The sequence below is a fragment of the Oculina patagonica genome, chromosome 8, assembly GCF_052425735.1.
Source record: "Oculina patagonica isolate OP01 chromosome 8, crgOcupat, whole genome shotgun sequence".
Classification (NCBI taxonomy): domain Eukaryota; kingdom Metazoa; phylum Cnidaria; class Anthozoa; order Scleractinia; family Oculinidae; genus Oculina; species Oculina patagonica.
Genome location: NC_135765.1, coordinates 26622900 through 26648799, shown reverse-complemented (window position 1 = coordinate 26648799; position 25900 = coordinate 26622900). Strand labels below are relative to the sequence as shown.

The 25900-nt window shown below is 39.4% G+C and overlaps 1 protein-coding gene and 1 pseudogene across 2 annotated transcripts in view; both read right to left on the bottom strand.

Annotated features, from left to right (window-relative positions):
• Positions 1 to 14443, bottom strand: part of LOC144663692 (uncharacterized) — a 112705-nt gene extending 98262 nt beyond the window's left edge. The window contains exon 1 of the mRNA XM_078524721.1: positions 14403 to 14443. The gene's annotated coding sequence lies outside the window, so the exon portion shown is untranslated. The remainder of the gene's footprint in view (positions 1 to 14402) is intronic.
• Positions 4302 to 25900, bottom strand: part of LOC144663272 (uncharacterized) — a 63507-nt pseudogene continuing 41908 nt past the window's right edge. Inside the window, exons 4-6 of the transcript XR_013572593.1 lie at positions 19553 to 21673; positions 6640 to 7741; positions 4302 to 6608 (exon numbers count right to left, since the gene is read on the bottom strand). The product of XR_013572593.1 is annotated as an uncharacterized LOC144663272 (transcript). The remainder of the gene's footprint in view (positions 6609 to 6639; positions 7742 to 19552; positions 21674 to 25900) is intronic.

Sequence of the window (25900 nt, the reverse complement as noted above, 5' to 3'; positions counted from 1 at the left end):
GCCTGGAAATAGGGTGGGGGCCACGGGCCCCCGGGTCTCTCCCCTAGATCCGCCACTGGCTAGATCCGCAGTCCAGCACACTATATGTACAAGGATGTATGTAGACCTGCGCCTACGGATCTATAGGCTAGCTTTACGTCCCTGGTAATTTCTTCTGGGATTCGCAACTGCAAGCATTTGCAAGCATTGTTGATTCCTTTCGCTACAAAATGTCTAACGGTTATTTTGTTTTAACTAGCCTGGTTAGGCGAACCATTTTTCCCTTTGTAAGTAATTAAAAACTCTGACAATGACTCCTCTAGCGACACCATCTCTCCGTGTTACTAGACTTTCCACCGCTCCCATTTTTCACTTCCCATTTCTTTTCCTCTTTGTCTGTTGCTATTACATCTTCTACTTCCTTTTTTCTGACTAACATTTATAAAATTCGCACAAATCTGCAAGAAAACCGTTCCTCTAACTATTTGCACTGTAGACTTTCCACCACTCCCATCTTACAATCCCCCTTTTTCCTTTCCTCCTTGCCTGTTGTGAGGAAATCTTCTACTTACTGACTGGCCTTTCTTCTGACTTAGCTCTATAAAATTCGCGCAGATGTGCAACCGTTCCTTTAACTGTTTCAAAAATGACTCAACTTTGTACTGAGGTACTTGAATCTTGCAGAACAGGCTTTAGCACTCAACATATCATCTGGATAAACGATCTCGTCTGGTGATGTTTTGATCCGTATTCTATACTCACATGCGTATTTGATCCGTGTTCCATAAATCAGGTGCAGATAAAAATTACCTAAAGGTGGCTTATAACAGTTTTTCTTTTAGCTCTGAACCCACAATACAAACTTTGCCAAAAGTTGTATCTTAAAAAGCTGATCATTATTCCGTCATACGAATGGGGGGCACTTACAATTAAGGGTGTTTTTATCATATTCTACTGTTGCTAAAGTTACCAGTGACGTAATGAAAATGACCACAACTTGTTCAGCAATGATTGGACATTTGTTTGATATTATAATTGCTCCAGCATTTGTAAAATATTTGTGTACTGACCCATCAATTTATAAGAGCTGGATAGTGCTGGAAACCGTTATGAGCCTCCTTAAATCGACGGGAAACTCAAGATCACAAAAAAACATTTGTTTTCTAAAGTGCAAAAGCACCAAAAAGTGATAAAAATATATACAAACAAGCATGGTTAAGATTCGGGAAAATTGAGAGAAAAATTAAGAGATAGTTCCTGGAAATGAGATTGACAAACTTAAATTAAGTTTTCAAGATGTATCATCTGTGACGTAGCTCCTGTAGAGGAAGAACAAATTTAGCGCGATAAACAAGTCAATCTCGATAAACAGGTTTTAACGACAGTCGGAGCTCTAGATATGGGAGACTCGTCCTTTTCCCATTCGGATGACGTGTACCTGATTTTCGCTCGCTACATCACCAATAATTAGCAAGTCCCGAAGGCTGCAAAAAAAAATTCAGTCAACGCTCCAATATTAAGGTCCTCCAGCTAGTCTAGGGCTATCGGCCAAGGTTTGCTTTCTCCAAGGCATATATATCCCCGGGTCTACGAATTGAAGAAAGCTTAAAAAACCCGATAATTCGCTTTTTTCACGATCCCATAATACATCTTGTTTTATTTAAATAACCCCCCAAAGTTTTTGCATAAGCATTGTTTTCAATTTTTCTGGGGACGATTGCACGTCACTGTAAATCCCAAGAGAAATTGAAAACAATGCTTATGCAAAAATTTTGGGGGGTACACAAGATGTATTATGGGAACGGTGAAAACAGCGAATAACAGCGGTGTATCCGGTTCAAAACACGAGGCTGTCAGGGTAAAGAAAAAGAGGGCCTACATGTAGCGATCATGAATGGTCCTCAAAATTTTGCAGTACTTGCAATTTGCAAAATTAGGCTTCTGTTCGAAATGCTCCAAACATTTTAATAAGTGGGTGCTACTTTACTTGTGCTCCCATGCTCGGATTTTAGTAAAGGTATTTGTGTTGAAAAGTGCTCGTGCCTGCCTAACTTTTGTCAAAGCCCGTGCGCTCAGAGAAAAACGCAGTGCTTGACCATTCGATACCCCTACATGTACTGAGGCTGTTTAGAATTCTGTGAAGGTCTGGCAGAAACCCTTAACAAACTGATAAATAGGGGCTATGGCAAGTCTGCAGAGGGCTAGTCACCCTCTAAGACATTACAGATCTCAGCGGGGAGGGAACAATTAACAAAGTTTTATGGAGATTCAAAACCTTACTTTTATCCTTTTACATACCATTTTTGACAGAAAAGGTAATCCTTTTTATATAGCGTCCATAAAAAAAGATACCCCGTTCTCATACGTACATTACAGTAGAAATATTACATCACCTTGTAGTAATCCCTTAAAACACTCGGGTAAAACAAGCGCCCGGCGAGTCTGTTTAGGATTTTTGGATAGGACGTTTGTGAGCTATTTTGTCGCGTGTACCGTAAATGATCGATTAAGCGCCGCGGCGCTTATTAAATGTTCGCTGTTAAAGCTGCGGCGCCTATTTGAGAGCAGCGCTTATTTCGACTGCCGCTAAGACACTGCGGGGAATACACTCTTTTTTTTATAAGAACGCGTAGAATTTGGCTGAGCCTGAGGATGTTCTAATTTTAGCCCATGCATTAATTTTCTTAAATTTCGGGGCAAATCTAAGCCTCAACGTTCTCATAGAAATGGTTCTTACAAATGGTCCTTATTTCTAAATAAATACAACAGGTAGCATGAACACAGTTTCACAGTCTCTTTGTGTGAAGTATTGCTGTTTAAATACACGAGCGTGACATGAACACAGTTTCACAGTCTCTTTGCAAATACCCAAATTAGCGCCGCAGCGGTTATTCGAGATCGGGGCCTATTAAAACAGACGTGTATCACGCCGTTTAAAATTCGGCGGTTTTACGCTTTCTGAGCGCTAGCGTAATAGTCTAAACAGTGATCGCCTTGATTTTTACGTGAACGTGAAAACATTTAGGTCGTTATTCGTGACACTTAAAGAAGGCCAAAAATTTTAACGTGATTCAATTGTCAATGGGATATATAGGAGAAGATAATTTGAACCAATGACAGTCCTGTAGTTTTCATCCTTTTATTTCTGGCGTTAATTTGAGTTTGAAAAACCGAAATGAATAAATGACCTTGTTAGGACTTCACCGAGGAAAGAGAAGACAACACTCCTTGAGGAGAGAGGGTACTCCCTTAGTGGACTGCACTGGAAACCTACGCCCGAAAAAGGTGCTTTAATTTTACCTTGCTGGAAGGATATGAAAGGAGAGGGATTTCACAATTTAATGAATGAATGAACGAACGAATCAATTCATGCACTTCTGCAAACATTTTTTTAGAAATGCAAACTGTTATTACTGTTCATATCGTGTTTGTAAGAAATTTAGTCTTTTTAGTCCCTGCAAACATTTTTTTTCAATATTTTTCATACCCCCTCCAGGAAAATAATGGTCCGTACCTTTATTCCAATTTTAATACGCTGAGGATCTTTACTATATAGTTGCAGAATGGAAATAATAGGATCGTACCTCCAATTTGAAAGAGTTCATAACTTGTAGGATATTAACTTGGATTTCTTACTCGAATAAGCGCTCCCTCAAATAAGCAGCGCATTTGGGACAAAAAAGTTAATAAGCGCCGCACCGAATAAGTGAAGCAGTCCCGATGCCGAGCTTATTCAAAGAACTCCGTTTAACTAAAAACAGCACTACAAAGCAACTCTTACACATAACATAGACTTTTTTTTCCATCAAAAGCGATGTTTTGCAGTTCAAAGTGATTGTTTCACCGCTCGTTCATTTGTTTTCTATCCAACATTCTTACAATACCTAGTTTTGTAAAACTAGGTATTGCCAGGACAGCTATCGCTACTTCTCTCTGATTTGATTCTTTATGGCGTCCAAATTTTAAATACCGTAGGCGCCGACCTTAAATAAGCGCCACATTTGAGGCGCGAAAAAATTAAGCGCCGTGGCGCTTATTTTATAAATTGGAAACAGTCGGAAATGACGCAAAAAGTAGTGGCTCGCATAAATAAGCTCCGCCTTACAGACTCGCACATTAGTTAACCGGAACTTACTTTTTCTTTCAGGCCTCCTCTAACTCTTTTCCCCACCTTTGAAACCTATGAAACCTTTGGCAATAGCCGAAACGTCTTGAAAAATAACATTAAAACACAGTCCGCGTCAAACCTTTAACAAACTCTTTTCCTCATCCCTCCCCCCTTAAATTGTAAAACAAACAATACCAGTCTTCATCCATTCCAAAACTTTTATTTGCAAAACGTAACAATACTCAGTGCTGCCCTTTTCTTTATTGCTAAATTACAACGAGCAGGGCATTAAGTTCCTTAATAACAAACTTCATTATCTAACGCTAATTAATATATTTACAGTTCCTTGTCAACCTTATAACTATTAACACAAATTTTAAAATTGAATAAAAATCGTTTTCTTTTATATTTTATGTAATGTTCATTAGGTACATGTGAATTCTGTTGATATTTCTTATGCTTTCTTATAACTATTTAGATATTAAGTTTAAAACCTGGCTTGTGCTGTTGAACAAGAGTTCTTAGAGATTTCTTACTTTCCTTACTGATAGGATTGAACGACAGGTTTAGTGAGGTTAGTTTACAATTTGAATGTTTAAGTGCTTTACATAGCCTGGTAACACCGGTATCAGTGATGCCATTACCAACCAGATGTAGTGTGGTTACTTTGCAGCTTGAATGCTGTAATGCTTCACACAACCTGACAACACCAGTGTCGGTGATCTGATTACGACTCAGGAAAAGTGTGGTTATTTTACAGCTTGAATGCTGTAATGCTTTACATAACCTGGCAAAACCGGTATCAGTGATCTGATTATCTTTCAGATTTAGTGTGGTTAATTTACAGCTTGGATGCTGTAATGCTTCACAGAACCTGGCAACACCGGTATCGGTGATCTGATTATTTCTCAGAAGTAGTGTGGTTACTTTACAGCTTGGATGCTGTAATGCTTCACACAATCTGGCAACACCGGTATCAGTGATCTGATTAAAACTCAGATTTAGTGTGTTTACTTTACAGCTTGAATGCTGTAATGCTTCACAGAACCTGGCAACACCGGTATCGGTGATCTGATTATTTCTCAGAAGTAGTGTGGTTACTTTACAGCTTGGATGCTGTAATGCTTCACACAATCTGGCAACACCGGTATCAGTGATCTGATTAAAACTCAGATTTAGTGTGTTTACTTTACAGCTTGAATGCTGTAATGCTTCACACAACCTGGCAACACCGGTATCAGTGATCTTACTATCACCCAGATTTAGTGTGGTTACTTTACAGCTAGAATGCCTTAAAGCTTCACACAGCCTGGTAACACCGGTATTGGTGATCTGATTACCAATCAGATCTAGTGCTAGTGTGGTCACTTTACAGCTTGGATGCTGTAATGCTTCACACAACCTGGCAACACCGGTATCAGTGATCTGATTACCACCCAGCTTTAGTGTGGTTAATTTACAGCTTGAATGCTGTAATTCTTCACACAACCTGGCAACACCGGTATCAGTGATCTGACTTTTACCCAGATTAAGCTTGGTAACTTTACAGTTTGAATGCTGTAATGCTTTACACAACCTGGAAACACCGGTATCAGTGATGTCATTTCCACTCAGATCTAGTGTGGTAACTTTACAGCTTGAATGCTGTAATGCTTCACACAACCTGGAAACACCGGTATCAGTGACCTCATTAACATGCAGATCTAGTGTAGTCACTTTACAGCTTGGATGCTGTAATGCTTCACACAGTCTGATAATAACGGTATCACTGAAATGACTAACAGCCATCCATAGTAACAGTTTGGTAATGTGACAGTGTTTTTTCTCCAGTGATTCACAGATTTGTTTTATTCCAGACAGTGTCAGAGCTGACTCAGCGATTGTCAAACTGTTTACATTAAAGGACTGTTCAGACCGTTCACGTTGTGCTGTGGCAGCTTCCTCTTCATTCAGTTCACTAATTACATCTAACAAAAATGAAATTGCAATACAGTCCACATCATTTAAATAATCAAAACCCATTTGGCCATCCTCATCGGAGTAGTGATCATGATGATTCTTTATGACATTTTTGGCAAATTCCTTGTCTTGATATTCGCCGAGGCACTTAACTCTCATGAGATGTGGTTGCCTTGTGATTGAAATACTTTCTAGTAATCTTTCCATTAGTTTCTCATCTCTTTTCTTTGATAGAATACCAGCAAAAAACAGCATAACCATTTCAGATACAGTTTCTTTCGGTATTTCATTTCTCATTACAAACCAACGAGCAGCCAAGAACTCTTGAATGGTAAGATGAGTAAAACTCAACTGTTTTGTGGTTTCAAATGCAGATTTCCTGAAAGGAGGACCACAATGAAGGAGACCGCTTCCTTTCAGTTTTTCGATTTCTTCCAATTCAAACTTTTCTTTCATGTCCCTTTCGTCAAAAATTGCACTTTGCTGCAAAAGCAGTTGAGCTGCTAACTTTGATAATTTATCCAATGTTCTTTCGATGACGTCTGTAGCCTTGCATGTGTTTCTCAGGAATTTCTTTCGTCTTATATTCTGACTCGGCATTATGTTTTAGTTCAAAAATGTTGACAAGGTCAGAATAAATGTCAGTTGCTGACACAGGAAGATCAGTGCTCTTGGATTCGCAAAGAGTATATTCCAAATAGAAACACATCAGAAAACAAAGGACTGGAATATGAGCGAAGCTAACAAGATTCTCATTGTTCATGACATGTTCAAGCACAGTGTTCTTCGTGATTTCGTTTTCTGTGAAATACTTTTTAATGTACTCTTTCACCTGCTGTGGAGAAAACCCCGTAATTTCAACGTATCGGTCGAAGCGAATTCCTCCCATTTTATCAGATTCATCAGGCCTTGACGTAATCATAACAACAGAGTCTGTTAACAACTTGCCTTTGATGAGTTTGGCACACAGTGCGGCTACTGGCATTTCCTCTCTAGCACTGTTTGGATACTGTTCTTCAGAGTTACCAGCGATGTAATCCTGTTGTGAATACTCGTCATACCCATCCAAGATAATCAAAACCTCCTCAGGGTGATTAACAAGGTATTCAAACAATGAGCTATCAAGGTTTGAGTCATCATGTAATAGTGAAGAACAGTTTAAAAGCTCTCGCAAGCAAGCAAGTTCAGTTGACGGAATGTCAACAAGTACGCAAACTTGATATCTGCTGTCTTCAAATTTTCTTGTGATTGAAAAGTTTATCATCAGCCCAATCCCGAACAAGCTTTTGACTAAAGAGAGTCTTTCCAATCCCTGCTTTCCCAGTGACAAGTATAGATTTGGGATTAGGCTCACCCTCAGTACTGCAAACGAATATCTCTTCCAGCTTCTGACCCGGGTTCCACTCACTTGCCCATAATGATCCAACAATTTCCGTCTTGTGGATGTCATATCCTTCTTATAGAGCGCCTTTCTACCGTGCTGTATCAGAAGATTGGTGAATATATCATCTGTTCTCAGGTTAGAAATGGTTGGGGAGGCCATCAGTTTGGGCTGGAACTCTGTTTGGCTTTTAATAGATGCTTTCAAAGCTGTTGTGTAGGCACTCACAGCTGGAAAAAGGAAGAAAAAAGAGATAACAATATTAACCCTTAAAAGTTTCTTTTTTGCCGGCTGTCTAAGGTGTCTGGTTGTCACTGGTATTGAAAGCATAACACAGCATGGTAAACTGTATATGGATTTTAAGTTGGCTGATAACGATTTTAGGCATTTTCCAGTCCTTCTGCTTTGATAGGTCATTACTACAATTCTTTATAAGTTCCTATTACACTTATGGTATGAAACAAAAGCTCAATCATTTGACAAGTTGTCATCATTTTCGTGACATTATTGGGTACTATAGTAACAGTATAACCTGTAAAGCCTGTTAGCTTTCAGTGCTAATAACTTGAAAATGAGGTCGGTGACTCCCATTTTTTTATTTTTTGAATTACATGTATGATCAGCATGTCATGAAACAGCTTTTGGCAGAATTAAAAAAAATAAATAAATAAATTGTCAGAGCCACCTTAAAATTTTCAAAATATTTAGGTGGCTCTGAATCGCTCTGCCAGAATTTCTTCAATTATTCATTTACATTAGATTGGTTCTGCCAAATTATGATGTTGTTTGGATCGCATTGTACTGTAAGCTATTTGACGTACACTGACCTCAAAATGTAGTTGTAAAAAATCTACTTTCTCTTAGCTTAATAACACAACATAAGACGGTTAGAAATCTCCTATAAAGAAGGAGTCAAGAAATTTTTCAAGCCGTTGTAAAACGTAATTTCGCACATGTGCTTACAGTGCCACTGTCCCTTAAAAAGGAAAAATCGGCAGTACAGAACCGTAACGCATCCTTTCTGCGCTTAATTTCATGCGTGATTAGTGTGCGCATTAAAAGTGGCAGCTTTTTTCTTGAGTCACCGGAGAAGTAAATCGTCAATTTCTCATAAACGAATATAATGATCGATCCCCTTTTTTCCTGTTTTAAAATGGTAATGACTTTCTTTCTGTAAAATAAACATGGCTCAATTACTAGCGTAGAACAAATCACAATCGTCAGAAAAGTGAATTTAGCGAGCACTCGTTAATGTAATCATGATAATATCATAAGGAATTATCGTGTATAAACAAGGTGCCGTTGTTCCTGAATGAGTATAGGGAGCCCCCTTTTTTCGACGTTTTTGCTTGTTTACAAGCTAAAAACGTAGAATAGGGGTTATGTGGACAAAATTTGGACCACATATTTGTAAACTCTCAAGGGACTGTTTTAATTTCTCAAGGGATTACTTTCCGCTGTGGGTGATCACTTGCGATCTCATGGAAAAAACGTGACTTGTCACATTTACAAACGTTATATAACAATTTTAAAAGTGACATGTCAGCTTTCTTATCTCAACGCACGTGTGTCTGAAAGGCGATCTATATAAAGCGTCGCACAAACAATGGATTGCGTAACTAAAACACGAATAAATAATCACTAGCACTTACATCGTTTAAAAATTACAAACGTCAAAAATAAACCATACCAAAAAACTCGCTCTTTTCAAAGATATTATTGAAGTTAAAACAAATGCAAGAGATGGGGGCTTCTTTTAGCTTAGAAGCGGTTAAAAATTAGGCCAAATTTGGTCGCTACATCAGCCTAGGTCGTTAGGGACGAGACCTCGCGTTGACAGAAATGTTGCATGAATCGGCTTTACAACATGCGATCGTATCTACGCAGTTCGAGTGGAATTTCAGTCAAAGACAGCAAAATTCTTTCGTATTTCATCTTCAAATATAATTCGAAAGCATTCACTGTATATATGGCTTTTGTTTAATCCTGAGTCTTGATATCCGACCCTCGCAGAGCCTAGACAAAACGCAGCTTGAGTGTAACGATTTGTTTACGCCGCAATTATATTTCTCCTCCGGAATTTCCAAAATTATTTCGCATACCCCAACCCCTCTTGAAAAATGTATATTATTAATTAAAAACAATGGCCAATTGTTAAGTAACTTTTAACAACATTAAAAAATAAAGAAATTTCTTCAATGGTAAACAGACAAAATATCCTGTAGTTAATTGTAAAAGAAGCTATGTCACAGCGATGTCACAGATTTTGGTCTAAACTGTTCTAAAATTAGTGCCAGTAGGCAACTTATCCCATGAGAAACATTCTCTTTGAACATCTAAAGGAAGATAGTTGTAACCTTAATTTGTGGATAAAATTCAAACTTCAGCTATAAAAAGTGATTTTTTGAAGATGCGGGGAAACAACTTGAAAAGTTTAGCCTTAATTCATTTCCATCCTAGCCATCCGCAGCCAATGACACTTGTTAACAGTTTCAGTGCTCTAATATAGCAATTCTTTTTTTAAAACAAGTTTTAAAAGTTTTAAGTTTAAGTAAGTTTAAATAAAAAATAAATAAATGAATAAATGGGAATTTACAGTGGGATCTTCCAATAGGTGGCTCCTCTTGATCCCACTGATTCCAGGCCGAATTAGAATTTGGAAGTGTTGGTTTTTATGGAGGGAGGAAAACCGGAGACCCCAGAGAAAAACCCTCGGAGCAAGGACGAGAACCAACAACAAACTCAACCCACATATATTACTGGGGCGGAATCGAACCCGGGCCACATTGGTGGGAGGCGAGCACTCTCGCCACTGCGCCATCCCTGCTCGCCCTAGTAAGTTTTATATTTTATATATATAGTTTTCAAATTTTTACTTTTAGTAATAGTAATTGGACTGAGTGGAGTACAATTCAGGGAGTAATCGGGCGAGTCATTTCGAAATCGGCCGAGCGCGCAGCGCGAGGCCGATTTGAAATTGCGAGCACGATTACTCTCTGAATTGTACGACACGAGGTTCAATTACTAATTAATCGTGTCAATAACAAAATTCGAGGTTAGGAAGTCTTTAGGAACATTTTCTGTAAGAAAAAGTCAAAGGTAAATTCAATTGGTCGCACACAAAGTTAGAAAACAGCAAGAAAAAAACCCATTCAAATGCGCGTGATTCACGCGCGGATGGCGTAGGTGTCCAATTACAGGTATCCAATTTGAAGTTGCTCAAATTGGATACCTGTAATTGGACACCCACGTGATCGCGCACCGATTACGCGACAAATAGGCGCGCGCAGAACCAATCAAAATCGAGAATTTTGTTATAGATACGATTAGCATGTATATATGTTTTAAATTCAATTTTATTATAGCAAGAACCCATCAGCTATGATGATTGTGTGTGTGTTTGTGACAGGTATCACGGTTAAAATAACCTATAAAGGTATTTAATATGTTTCATTATAAATGCTGACAGGGTTGGAAATTAGCACTAGAACCCACTTGCCACAGGTAAGTGCAAATCATACATCACTTGCCTGTTTCGTGAGTGCAATAATAATTTTATTTTCATCGCCAAGAAATTATTTAAATTAATGCTGTTTCTTATGTTCCCTTTTCCAGCTATAAACCCTTTAGAAGCATTAAATTTTTTTACTAGTTCTGTTTTACATATTTTTACAGTACATTTCAAGATGTTAAACAAACTGGTGCTCAGACCCAACATCGTAGCTCATAAATGAGGTCCTGCCAGGGTATTCCGACAAGCGACATGGCCCAAAAAGTAGCGACAGCATACTAATAAAATCCGGACAAACGACAACCCTTTTGAAAAAACTTAAATTCCGACAAGGAAAAGCAATTTCCCTTCAATTTAATTACCGACAGCAACATCAAGAGCAATGAAACAGCGACACGGCACATTTTTAAATTTAGACAAGCGACACGGGAACCCGCTGGCAGGGCCTCATAAATATCATTATATGGTTCCTTTTAGTGACAATTACATAATGCACTCACTTGTGCAAAGTGACACTGCTGGTCATGATCGAGCCACTGGTGTTCAGGTAGACTTGGAGCCTGAGGACCACTCCTTTCAACAACAGAGATGTTTGCTTACAATCTACAGGGATGTCAAAAAGATTAATCAATTAAAAGGTTATTTAAAGTATAAAGTAAGAGTCTCCATCATGTCTTCTCAGGGTTTTAAGGTCTTTGCTCGAATTTTTCATTGGTCTGCCAGGTGCCTAACAACATTGCTAGTGCATTGTTTTAACTCACGGAACGCTGATCAATGCATGCTCACTCAGCAAACTTAAAGTTTACTCAAGTTTGGTCGTCAGTGAAAAATTTTAGTCACCAAAATTAATATTTAAGCTGATGCTTTCAATCCTTCCTGTCAATTCTAGTTGCCATGGCGACTAAAATGGTCTTAACTTGGAGGGCTGGGTCAAAATGTGAAATAAATTAATTATCTGTCTGGAATTAAATCAGTTTTTAAAGCTGTTGATGATAAAAAGAATGATAAAACCCCAAAAGCTACCAGCGATTCAGTGGTATATAAGAAAACAAGAACCAGAGGGAATGGTGCTAGAAGATCTGTTAAATAACTGATGTGAAGAGAAACTAAAAATAATAAATTTTTCTATTAACTTTTGTAGCACTTATTAAAAGCCTTTCAGTGTTGAAAAAGATTCCAGTAGTTATCAAATACAGTCCACTCTCACTATAACAGATACCTTTGGGACCACAGATTGGTGTCCGCAATAGTGAAAGTCCATAGTAACAGGAGTTATTTTCAGCAATAGCGAAGCGCACTATTACTAAAAATAGATTTCGCTGCATAAGACCCCCCACATGAGTCAGACAACAATTTGAGTTTGGGCAAAGGCTTTGTATGGAGGGGACGCATTCTTGACAAGAAAAAAAGGCGAGAAAGGCGCAATTGGAGGCTGAGATTCCCGAAAAGCTCGAAAAATGATAGATTACAAACATTTTTGCTTTAGTTTGTGAAAAACAGATTCAAGGTATCCAAAAAATGGCCCAAAATTGAATTTTTTAGTCGAAGATCCGGCAATGTCACCTTGATTCCCACTGCAAAATTATTCAGGATGCCGCGAAATTTAAGCGGCGGATAGCGAATTACTTTCGAAGTATAGAATTGCGAAGGATTCCACTTGTATGTTTGCCTCATTTAGGCCCCGGAGAGAACGTTGATTGTGAGAAATTCAGAATTCTTCCCGAATTTGACGGCACTGATTGCCGGCCATCCGATCTGTTTCGACACAAGATAGATAGATGGCGAAAATATTATGCTATTCAAACGCCTTTCTAATGGAATTGAAGGCGGCTTTGATTTTAATAAAGCTGTTATTTATCCCCATTACTATTACAGACTGCAGCTATAGCTGCCGAGCTCGATCAGTCTATAAATTGTATTTGCCGCGACAATTGAGTAACGAAATTGACCTCTTTTAATATTTGGGTCAGGCAAGGAGACCGATCGTACGAGCGTTTCTTTGTGAAATTTTGTGGTGGCATAAATCTGAGATTAGCTCTGTTGTGTTGCACAATGTGCCACTTAGAACAGGGGAAACCTTCTGTATTTCTCATACAAATGAATGCTTTCTTTCAGCAAATCGGGCCTTTATAATCAATTCAATTTTAAACTGAGAGTAAAACATTACATTTATTGAATAATCGCTCTGTTTGACAAACCTTTTGTTTCAAACCGAGGTTTGAGCTTTCTACGTTGCACAGGTAAGGCTTTCTCTTGAAATTCCAAGCCAATCTGGCCATAGTTTCGTGAAACAATCGCTAAATATGCCTCCGAAGTGCCCGCCAGCCATACATTGCTCTTACCGAGAGCGGTTTGTTTGTCCGAATTTTGTCTGACTCATACCGGGGGGTCAAATTCCGTGACGTCATTAGTGCGCTTCGCTATTCTTATTGCTGGGACTTCAACTCCTGTCTGTAATAACAGAGTGTCTGAAATAGTGAGGTTTCCACAAGGCAGGAGTTGACTGTATTAAAAATGGCTGGGGAGACTTTTTAGGGGTGGGAGGGGGGAAGAGGTGTCAGTGAACACCTTAGGTGGAAATTTATATTCCGGACAACTACATTTTGTGATACACTCCCCTTGAATGATGAGAAAACGAGACAAGAAATCACAACTCACAATGACATTTCAGCCCCAACCGCGGGGCATTTGGCCTTGCAACTGGCCCACATAGTAAGGAATTTGATCAGACATTTTGATCCAGGACGTAACATGTCGATAGTTTCTATAGTCGATAAAATTCGCTCATTGTCGATCGAATTCAATACTAATCAATCAACAGATATGGAAGTCGATAAAAGTCGATCAAACAATTTCTTGTGATTATCGACTTGTTCGATTTTGATCGAATTTGATCGGAAATCCAAAAAGCAATATATGGCGGGAGACAAGACTACAGTTGCCGCGCACACTTACTTGAATTTCATGGCCGATTGAAAAACGTGTCTGCATTTTGTCAATTAATAAAATCGATAATCAGTTAAAAATCTTGTGATTATCGACTTTTATCGACAAATTAAACTTGTCGATTGACAGTTATCGACAAATATCGAGTACTATCGACTTATCGAATACGTTTTCGATGATCGACTTTGATCGACTTGTTACGTCCTGCATGATCTCGCTTGGAATTGACATGCACATTATAGAAAGATACCGATAGCCTTATTGCTGAATTTCAGAAGTCTTCCTCTGGCCGCTTTACTCCTGAGAAGAGATCTCCTCTCGGCAGTAAAACGACCAGAGAGAGAGAGAGACGTCTGAAATTCAGGTTAATAGAAATTAATTTTAAGCTTATGTACATTACGCTACGCAAAAGTGCAGGCACTGTGCAGTTTCACTTTCACGTGTCCGATCGCCGAAATACTCCCTAGTATCATTACTGACGCTGCAACACAGCCTAACAAAAGTAAAACACTAATTACCTGTGAGTAAAGTGCCTTCCTTTGGGAATAAAATGTAGTTAAAGACGCTAGTTTTTGCTAGTTTTTGTCAACTCTGGAACTTAGTCCTCCCCAAAGCGCCGAAAAGAATTTTTCACAGCTCGCGTCTGATTGGTCGAAAACAGAAGCCATGTACACAGGGAACCCAGACTGTTAAAGCTGCGCACGGATCGAAATTGGGTTCCGCTCACACGGCGAACGCGTCAAGTAATCTTTCTCTTGCCGTTTGCATAGTTCTAACAACTTTTACTGCGACTCTGCCCAATACGGAATATATTTTATCCCAACTAGCCGTCAATATAATGCAGCAATCATTTTTAGGCCCCGCGTCCGAACAGTATTGCTTTGAGAAAGGGATCCGACAAGTCCTCATTTTCCTGTTTCCAAACACGTAGAACTTTTTAATAAAACTCCTAACTTTGTCTTTATATCTATTTTGTGTGTTATGTTTTTGCAAGTTTCTGTTGTGATCTGAATGTTGTTTGTTCGCAGTCTAATTAATTCGCGAACCAATGGTAACCGGTCAATAAACAGACTTCATATACCAAATCAAACATTGGTGACCTTGTTTTGCTTGACAGTCTTTGAAGAAAAATAACTGAAACTCTGCTTCAGCCAACACCACAACTCAGTAAAACAGGCAAGATCTTAGGAATATCGACTGGAAGTCCGACCTCACTTACTCCCGGCCGCCCTTGTCTCGTTTACGATCCAAACATCAGTTGTGATTCGCCCGGACTAAAAATATCTTGGTTACTCAGAATGTTTTGGTGACTTAGCTTACACAAACACGCAGCATTTAACGTTTCCTTTTCTTTGGCGATACGAGTTCAATTTATCACGCGTTTCTTGTAAACAAACGCTGCCTATAAAGGATCCGTTATAATATTTGTATTCCCTTTTTACTGACTGTAGTAAATATTATTGTCTTATGCCCTGGCTAAATGATAACACAAGTGGACGCAAGTAATCGCTAGTTGCACTTCGCGCACAGAGTTACGTTGTCTGGCCAAAGGGTCTCGCAAATTTACTCGCAAGTTGTCAAAAAAGCCATTGCTGCTGCGCGCGCGCTGCAATTCAGTATTTGAAACATTTTTGAAGTAAAAGCAAGACTTGCGTTGACTTGCGTTGGGTAGCCAAACGGTGAAAACTTGCGTTGAATTGCGTGCAAATTTGATCCGGACCAAAGCGAGCGCAACGCCTCGTCTCCGGGCCGGAACGGGCTATCGGACGAGACGACCTGATAGCGGGACAATCAATTCCCAGCCATGCAGGATTATGAAGAGTTGTAGGCATAGCCAAAGGCTTTCCGAGGGGGTGGGAGAGGGGGAGGGGGGTGAGGGTCCATCAGAGAAGTTTGTCAGATCAAGACTCTCGAAAATTTTTCTCCCTCACCTTTTGATGACCTTCTTGTATTTCCATAGCTTATAAACTCTAACATTTCATAACAAGGAATTGTGGCCATTTTCACTCATTCTTATTCTTTATTGGCGAATGCCGTTGTGCGTTCCCGAGTTTCACTTTCTAGATAAGCCTTAATCTCATCGCGAATGGGTAGTTGAGAGATTTATAATATTTTAATACAAAGATATGTGAAAAACTGCTTTTTATTTCATTTTAAAAGTGCTCTAGCTTGAATGTTTTCTAATGTACGTTTTGAAAATACGAATAGACTAAAAAAAAAATTGTAGACCCGGGCCTGCGGATTCATAGTCTGGCTTCCCCCCTTTATATCTTGTGGGATTTTAAATGCCGCAATTGCAAAAAATGCAAGCATTCTTTTCCCCTTGGCTACGAATGTGTAACGGATAAATTTTTTAACTAGCCTGGTAAGGCGAAGTTATTAATATAAAATCGCTGACAATGACTCCTCTAGCAATACAGTCTCTCTCTGTTACTCCTTTCCAACACACCCATTTTTCATTGTCCCCCTTTTCCTTTCCTCCTTGTCTGTTGTAAGGAAATCTTCTACTTTTATTGATCCTTTTTTCTGACTTACATCTATAAACTTCGCGCAGATCTGCAACATAATCGTTCCTCTAACTGTTTCAAAAATGACTCAACCCAGTGCTGAGGTACTTGAATCTTGCAGGACAGGCTTCAAAGTTCAATATATCATCTGGCTAAACGATCTCGTCTAGTAGTGATTTGATCCGTGTTCCATAAATCAAGTGCGGATTAATTTAAAATTACTTTAAATCGAAGGGGACCTCATGATCACAATAAAATTTGTTTACTAAAGTACAAAAACATCAAAGAAGTGATAAAAAACGAAAAGAGACAAGAATGTTTGATATTTGGTAAAATTAAGACAGATTGCGAGCTAATGTTTGTTTTAAAAAAGTAGACTAAATTTTTCAATCAACGAAAAAGAGCAAGGCTGATTTAACAGTAAGGTATTTTAATTATATTCCCTTACCGGTAACTAGACTTGCTTTTTTCGTTGATTTATAACCTTTTTTCGCTGATTAGATCCGCCATTATGATTCGGAGCTTCTGTTTTGTTACGCTATTCCTTGCTACCACAATCACAACCTCGATTCCAGGTACTCTCTCCTTTTTCTCCCTTGACAAGGGAGGAAACGGAAATAGGACCTGGGAACGAGGTTGACAAACTTAAAGTTCTAAGATGTACCATCCGTGACGTCGCCTGCGAACAGGCTTTGTGGTTACGCGAGCGAAGCTAGCGTTAGAGCGGGGCCTGAGGGGGAGTATGGGCCCCGCTCTACCGATCGCTTCGCTCGCGTAACCACACTCAAACACCACTCAGGAACCTGTCCGCAGGCTATCCGTGACGTAGCTATTGTAGAAAAAGATCAAATCTAGCACGATCAACAAGATAATCTTGATAAACAGGTTTGATCCACAGTTAGAGCTCCCGATATAGGAGTAGGGCTTTCCACAAGTTGCTCGGCAACTTTTTGGCAACTTTTCATGTTTCGAGCAACTTTTTCCCCTTCGAGCAACTTTTTTCCTCTCGAGCAACTTGTTGCATTTTGAGCAATCTCCAGACCGAAGATCTCCGAAGATTATCCGAGTGTTGTTCAAAGGCCATACGAACGTTTCCGAAGATTTACGAAGTTTGGCGAAGGTTTTCGAGAAACGTCTGAAGACGTTTCAACTTTCGGCTCATTCTGCACTAAAACATTACAAAACTCCTCGGCAAACATGACGTCATCATTTTACAAGTTTTCCCCTTGATATGTTATTTAGAGACTTCTTTTGCTGTAAAATTGCATAAAACTGCTTAGAAATATATTTTTTGTTTAGAAATTTAACCCTCAAAGGAAAATTAGCATATATTTAAAGAAATTATCTTGATTAGAAGCAGGGCTTTGGATTTTTTGGAGCAACTTTCAAGCAACTTTTATTACCAGAAGCAACTTTTTTGGATTTTTGGAGCAACTTTTAAGCAACTTTTTGAGGAATTACGGGCAACTTTTTGGGAAATCTCGAGCAACTTGTGGAAAGCCCTATATAGGAGACAAGTCATCTATCCACCCTGACGGGGTGTACCTGAGTTCCGCCCTCTACATCAGCAATTAGCTAGTCCCGAAGGCTACAGAAAGAATCACTCAACGCTTCAATATTGTTGAACAAACTGACATACAGTAAATATAGGCTATAGCAAGTCTACAGAGGGCTAGTCACCCTCTAAGACATTACAGAACTCAGAGGGTGTACTCGGCAAAGTTTTACACAGAAGTGCAAAACTCCGCTTGGATGTGGAAACCCTTACTCTTTACATACCAGTTTTGACAGAAAAAGGAAACCCTTTTATGGACCTTCCATGGAAATGGTTCCTCTTTCTCATACCTAGAGTAGAGATATTGCATCCCCTTTTTAAACTTTTTTCTTGCGTAGCCTCGCTAGGCGGAGAATTTGCAGCCAAAAGGTTTGCTAGTCATCTCAGTCCAGTCGGTAAGAGCTGATTGTCCATAAAAAATGTCTCCACAGAAAGTACCTGCGGAGAGCTATCAACCACTGGTAGGTCTCGTCAGAGGCGTATAACACAAGTGTTGATACAGGATCCCACTTATGAAGGTAAAGATGAACAGTAAAATATAGTGTTAGACCAAACAAACTTTATTCTAGCCTACATAAAGCCTCGGTACTACGGCTGCTAGTTACTAACAGATTTTTTTCGTTTTCTTTTTTATATAGGCAAACATCACACTGATCTACTGGCCGTATTGGGGATGCTAGTTATCGCCATCTTTCAAGAGTCATCGTTTCTTTTGGTCAGCCAAGAAGGAGTTTAACCTGTGAATAATCGTCCCCAGAGCCTGCGTTCCCCTTGACCAGCGGGTCAGGAAACTCAAGGGCTCTGGGTAGATACGTTATGTATGGGGAACTATTATGTCCCCAATATAGTAATAAACTCTATACTCTACTTGCTCTATCTATTTGATATACGCTTGATGTACTCTACGTCCTTCATATACTCTACTCGCATGATGTACTGGACTAATCAAAACTGGAACCAGGAAATCCTGGTTCTGGTGTGATTGTGCGCATGCGCCAGAGATAGTGGTGAAATGAACAATTAACGAACAAGTTTCAACAGCCAATCAGATTCAGTCGCCTTTGTTGGCGGGCTTTCAGATTAGTCCAGAGGTCCTTATCCCTGGCACAGACCAGAAGGATCGCGACCTCTGGGGACGAGATTGGGGCTAGAATTTTTCAAGCTTGCGCATGAACGTGAAAAGAGCATGGGTACGAGTTTTGCCAGGCGTTAATCCCTCAGCATTTTCTGTAAAATGTTGACATTATAGACCGTTCGTCTACATGGCGACAAAGACTCTTCCTCGAAGCGTGGCATTCAGTCCGAGATGTCAACTCTATTAATGAACACGTTGCATTTCCGGACATTTATAAGAACCTTAACAATTGTTAATTACATGCCACTCCCTATTTTTATCCTTTTTTATTTTTGTTTTAGAATTCCAAGCCCCCTTTTTAATTCAGTACATTCTTTATCACTTTTTTCTGCATTTTTTAGTTTTTATTACAATAACACCAGGGACGCCTTTTTAAAATTTATATATTGCTGAAGAAGGCTACAGCAGCAGCTGAAACGTCCTGCACTCTATCTTTTAAGCCAGTGTCAACGTTCAATAAAATATTTTAAAATCTTTTCATGTCTGACCACAACCTGAACCAGATATTTTTGATTTGATTATCACCCAGATCTAATGTGGTTACTTTAAAGCTTGAATGCTGTAAAGCTTTACACAACCTGGCAACACCGGTGTTAGTGATCGAAATATGACTCAGATTAAGTGTGGTTACTTTACAGCGCGAACGCTGTAATGCTTCACACAACCTGGCAACACTGGTATCAGTGATCCGAATGGTACTCAGACCTAGTGTGTTTACTTTACAGCTCGGATGCTGTAATGCTTCACACAGTCTGCTAATTACGGTATCACTGTCATGACTATAAGCCAGCCGTAGAAACAGTTCGGTAATGGCACAGTGTTCTTTCTCCAGTGATTCACAGATACGTTTTATTCCAGAAAGTGTTAGAGTTGAATTTTGGACTACCAAACTATTTACATTAAAGGACTGTTCAGACCGTTCATGTTGTGCTGTGGCAGCTTTCTCTTCATTTACTTCACCAATTATATCTAAGAAAAAAGAAATTGCAATACAGTCCACATCATTTAAATTTGAAAAAATCATGCTGCCATACTGATTAGAGTAGCGACGGGGATGATTCTTTATCGCATTTTTGGCAAATTCCTTGTCTTGATATTCGCTGAGGCACTTCGCTCTCAGGAGGTGGGGTTGCATTGTGTTTGAAAATGAAATACTCTTTAGTAATCTTTTCATTTGTTTGTCATCTCTTTTCTTTGATAAAATACCAGCAATAAACTGCAAGACCATTTCCGACACATTTCCTTTTGGAATTTCATTTCTCATTACAAACCAACGAGCAGCCAAGAACTCTTGAATGGTCAGATGAGTAAAACTTAACTGTTTTGTGGTTTCAAAAGCAGATTTCCTGAAAGGAGGACCACAATGAAGAAGACCGCTTCCTTTCAGTTTTTCGATTTCTTCCGTTTTAAACTTTTCTTTCATGTCTGTTTCGTCAAAAACTGGCCTGCGTTCCAGAAGCAGTTGAGCTGCTAACTCTGATAGTTTATTCAATGTGGTTTTGACGACGTCTGAAGCCTTGAGTTTCTCAGGAATTTCTTTCGTCTTATATTCTGACTCGGCATTATGTTTTAGTTCAAAAATGTTGACAACGTCTGAATAAATGTCAGTTGCTGACACAGGAAGATCTGTGCTCTTGGATTCTTGAAGAGTATATTCCAGATAGAAACACATCAGAAAACAAAGGACTGGAATATGTGCAAAGCTAACAAGATTCTCATTGTTCATGACATGTTCAAGTACAGTGTTCTTCATGGTTTCGTTTTCTTTGAAATACTTTTCAATGTACTCTTCTACCTGCTCCGGAGAAAACCCTGTAATTTCCACGTATTGGTCGAAGTGAACTCCACCCATTTTATCGGATTCGTCGGGTCTTGATGTGATCATAACAACAGACTCTCTCATCATCTTGCCTTTGATAAGTTTAGCACACAGTGCGGCTACTGGCATTTCCTCTCTAGCATTGTTTGGATACTGTACTTCCAAGTTACTAGCGATGTAATCTTGTTGTGAATACTCGTCATACCCGTCCAAGATAATCAAAACCTCCTCAGGGTGATTAACAAGGTATTCAAACAATGAGTCATCAATGTTGGAGTTTTCATTCAGTAATGAAGAACAATTTAAAAGCTCTAGCAAAGAAAACCTGCCATTTTCAAGCAAATTCAATTGACGGAATGTCAACAAGTAGGCAAACTTGATATCTGGTGTCTTCAAATTTGCTTTTGATTGAAAAAGTTTACCATCAGCCCAATCCCGAACAAGCTTTTGACTAAACAGAGTCTTTCCAATCCCTGCTTTTCCAGTGACAAGAATAGATTTGGGATTTGGCTCACCCTCAGTACCGCAAACAAATATCTCTTCACAACTTTTGACCTGGGTCCCGATGACTTGCCCATAATAATGCAGCAATTCACCTCTTGCTGATGTCATATCGTTTTTAAAGAGGGCCTTTCTACCATTCTGTATCAGAAGATTAGTGAATATATCATCTGTTCTCGGGTGAGAAATGGTTGGGGAGGCCATCAGCTTGGGCTGGAATTCTGTTTGGCTTTTAATAGATGCTTTCAGAGCACTTGTGTAGCCATTCACAGCTGAAAAAAGGAAAAGAAAAAATAAATATTTTATGAAGGCTTGCAAGACGTAAAGCTGTATAAAGAAGGCTCACTCAAGTAAAGCATAACCTCTTCTTTTGTAAAATGTACTTGCTTTAAGTGCTTTTAACTGGTTCACAACTGTTCTTCCTATACAATTTTGTGCTTAGGGACCAAGAATTGTTGCCGGTTATAGCAAATAATTATTATATCCCATGGTAGCTAAGGTTTCAGGCAAAAAAATAATATTGTTGCATTGCTGAGTAAATTTAGTCAGCCGAGTGGTACCCTTGCAATTTGCTGGGCAACTATTAAGACTTGTGATAGAGCTGGGCTTTTCACTTGAGTATCAAAAGTAATTCTCCTTTGCTTTAGTTTTGCATTGGTACACTTAGTGATTGGCTAAAAAACGCACCACTTTCTCTGTCAATCATAAGTAAAACCAAAACCAATCGTGTTTCTCTGGCGCACGTTTTCCCGTGCTTTGTGTCGTCTACATTTATTTGCTTTGAGTTTTCATTGGATCTCTGGATTGTCTGTGTCCTTTGTGATTGGCCAAAGTGATAACTTTGGTTTTGGCTTTACGACACTCAATTACAGTGCGAATACTCGAACCGGGACAGTTTGAACAAAGTTAACCAATCGCAGCGATAATTGATAACAATGGATGGCGACCATTTTCGTTAGCGGACCAATGACGTTTAAGAATTGAAACAATAAGTTTACAACAAAATTTGAAAACTCAGCAACGTTGCAAATAGATGCGGACCTCTCAGGAAACCCTTCTCTCTTTGTCCCGGTTCGAGTATTCTCACTGTAAAAACTGCCCTACTCTTGAGCATTTTTCACTTGTGTCGAAAGTAATTTGCGCTTGCTTTTGTCTTGCATATAAGCAGAGCGGAAAAGGAAAGGAAAGCGAGCGCTCTCACCACTGCGTCATCCCTGTAGCTTCCCAAAGAGGAGTTTGGGTATTTTCTAACATTTACTGCAACAGCAGGCTGTTTGTTATGTCAACATGTCTAAGTCCCAAGATTGAAACACATCTTCTCCTTACTGATCGCTATCTACCATCTCATATCCAAAGTGCACTCGTGGAATAATAATTAATTAACAATTATTGTTAAGTACCAAGGGTATAATTGAGGCTACGTTTACACGGGACCGGTCCGAAACCGTTCCGAACCGAACCGGACCTGTTTACATGGAACCATTTGGAACCGATCCAGGTGTTTACACGGGACCGTTCTGGAACCGGTCCGGAACGGATCCTTAACTGGAAGTGCAAAATAACTGGTCCAGTTTTGGATCCATTCCGGACCGGTTCCAGAAGGGTCCCATGTAAACAGAAGGCCTATCCGGTACGAAAATCGGACCGGATCCGTTCCAGACCGGTCCCGTGTAAACGTAGCCTGAGCCACAAGATATACATTTTGGTTCAGTGTGACTGGTGCCAGTGTTTTTTTTTTTTTTTGTGACGAGCATTGTTTACAGCTGATTTCTGCCTTTATTATTGCTTGGTTTCCAGATGCTCACAGTTTCAATTGTCAACCACTGGATTCAGGAAAATAATATAATTCTTTTTGCTTTATATACCATATGTAAATTCTAGTCACAACCCCTAGCTTATTAATGTACAACTAGCAATTTTTGCACCTCACAGTTTTTGCACCTCAAAAAAGAGATTAACACAGGCAAAAAACTACAGGAAATCTCTGCCCAGACCTTAAGGTGGATTGACTGGAATTTTTTAGTGGCAAAACTGCTCAAGTTTGGGAATTAACTATGTTGCCATTAACAATGCTATTGCAAAATCATCACCATATCTGTATTAGATAAAGAGGGAGGCAGCGTGGCCGAGTGGTAAGAGCGCCGGACTTGAAATGCGGAGGTCGCGGGTTCAAGTCCCGTTCTGACCACTAGCTGTTGTTGTTTTCGGTAGCCCCGAATTCAACTCCTCGGCTACGCTTGTAAATAGCCAACTGGTCTGCCTCCTGCCAGTTGGGATTCTTAATCATGTTTCGTTCATTTACAATATTTGTTTCAGAGTTAGTTTACATTGGCCCTGAAAAGCCCCATTCAGGGAGTGGTCAATTACATGCATATTAAAGAGAAAAAATTGTCATGATTGGTGTTATTTTGATATTGAGGTTGCCATAGCAACGTTTTGTACATGATTTCATTAGGTTTTTTATCATATTTTTTGGCACCAGAAGAATAGTTAGTTTCCAAACAACATAGTTACACAATGTAATTCCCAAATTTGAGAGCAGCATTGCCCCTAAAAATCTAGTTAAGCCACCTTCAGAGCTATTAGTTTATTACTCTACCTATACATGTATGTTGTTATATCATACACTGACCTTCTAACGTTGATCTATTTTCAGTATTGCTCATGAAGTCTTCCAGCTTTCTACTGAGCTCATCTAATTTGTCCTTGATGCTCGCCTCATCCTTCACCCACTGTTTAAGAAGATCTCGGTAGTGTTCCTCAAAATCAGGGTCCATACATTCTTTTTCAAGGTCATTTATAGCATCTTGGTAGTTTGCACCTCCCAGTCGCACCAAGGTGACTTTGATGTCATTCCAGTAGACACCAAATGTTGCATCATCAACTGAAGCTTCAGTTGCATGACCGTAAACTGTGTTCCTGTGGAACTTGATGCGAGCAATGTCAGCCTCGGGGGTTACGTCTGTTACCAGAGGAAGGTTATCCCAGCCAGTGGCAGGAGGAACCAGGCTGCAAATGTTCCTAAGAAGAACTACCAATAGCGTGGTGTCAAAGTCCCTTGATGAAACTGAAGATTTGATGGCAGGGTACAGTTTGCCCCATTGTGACGGATTTAGGACTTTCTTCTTTCGAAGTGATTGTAGTTTAGCATGAACTGCAGGATCAGACAAAACTGTGTGAAGGCTTCCAGGAGGACGTACCCTGTCAAAGGTCTCTCTTAGAACCTGCGATCCAACATCAACTAGAAGGCGACACAACCGTGCGTAATTGGTTGTTTCTTTAGTTGAAGGAAATGATGGTGTTGTAGAGGCCATGAAGACAATGTTCTCTAAAATGCATGTGCTGCAGCTGAAGCCATGCTAAATATTTTACCTAAAAGAAGAAGAAATGTATGAGAGATAAATATCTTGAAATGGAAATGCAAATGCGTATTTACCAAAGATGATAAATGTTGATAACTGGCTTACCCGATCATTCCACGTAGTACTAATCAATGCAGCACTTATACTTTAACTCACTGAGTGGGAAGTAATACTACAACAGGTAGCGAGTTGATTACCAGCTGGATCCTGCTAAATGAAAGAGACTGTGTTATTCAGTTGTAGGTGAATCGTAAGAGTAGATCTTCATTCACTTAAAGATAGATGTCATACGCTAAGGTGTTGGAGGTAAGGCTGGGTGTAGGAGGTGGCCTCACTTACATTTTCTGGTGTTTAAAAGCAGTATCTTAATTATTTCTCGGGGCCTAAGATCATGCATATCTTATGATTGCATGTACTAGGTAGATGCCATGAGCATGCGACAAAGAACAAACTACCCAACGGGACTCAAACTAAGGCTGTCCAAAGATGCGTTGCTCCCAAAATCCGCAAGTTGCTCTGAAGTTGCTCCAAAAATTCCACAGCGTTGTTTTTTTACTACGAAATTGTCTCCAAGAGTAAGATTTCCAAGCATTTATTTGTAATTTCACTGCAACAAAAGTATCTAAATAACATTTTTAATTGCAACATTTATTTAATAACAATGATTTCTGGCACTGAGAACAATCGTAAATATGCTGATGATGTCATGTTTAATTCATTTCACGAGGTTTTAATACTGAATGAGCCGCCATGTTCACTGACGAGTTTTTAATACTAAATGAGCCGAAAGTGGAAACATCTTCGGAACTTCCTCGGAAATCTTTGGCAAACTTTGTTATCTTCAGAAAAGTTCAAATAACGCTCAGAAACGTTCGTATGACCTTCAAACAACAATCGGACAATATTCGGAAATCCTCGGTCTAGCAATTGCTCAGAATACAAAAAGGTGCTCGAAAGGAAAAAAGTTGCTCGAAATAAGAAAAGTTGCCCAAAAGTTGTCTAGCTTTGTCATCATGGTACCTTGGTGTTACGGTATGGCCTTAAACGCTTTTGGACACCTATCAAATGATGACTCTGGTATAAATAATCACCGTTACCTGTATACCTTATATAGGGAGCCCTCGGCTAAAAAAATTA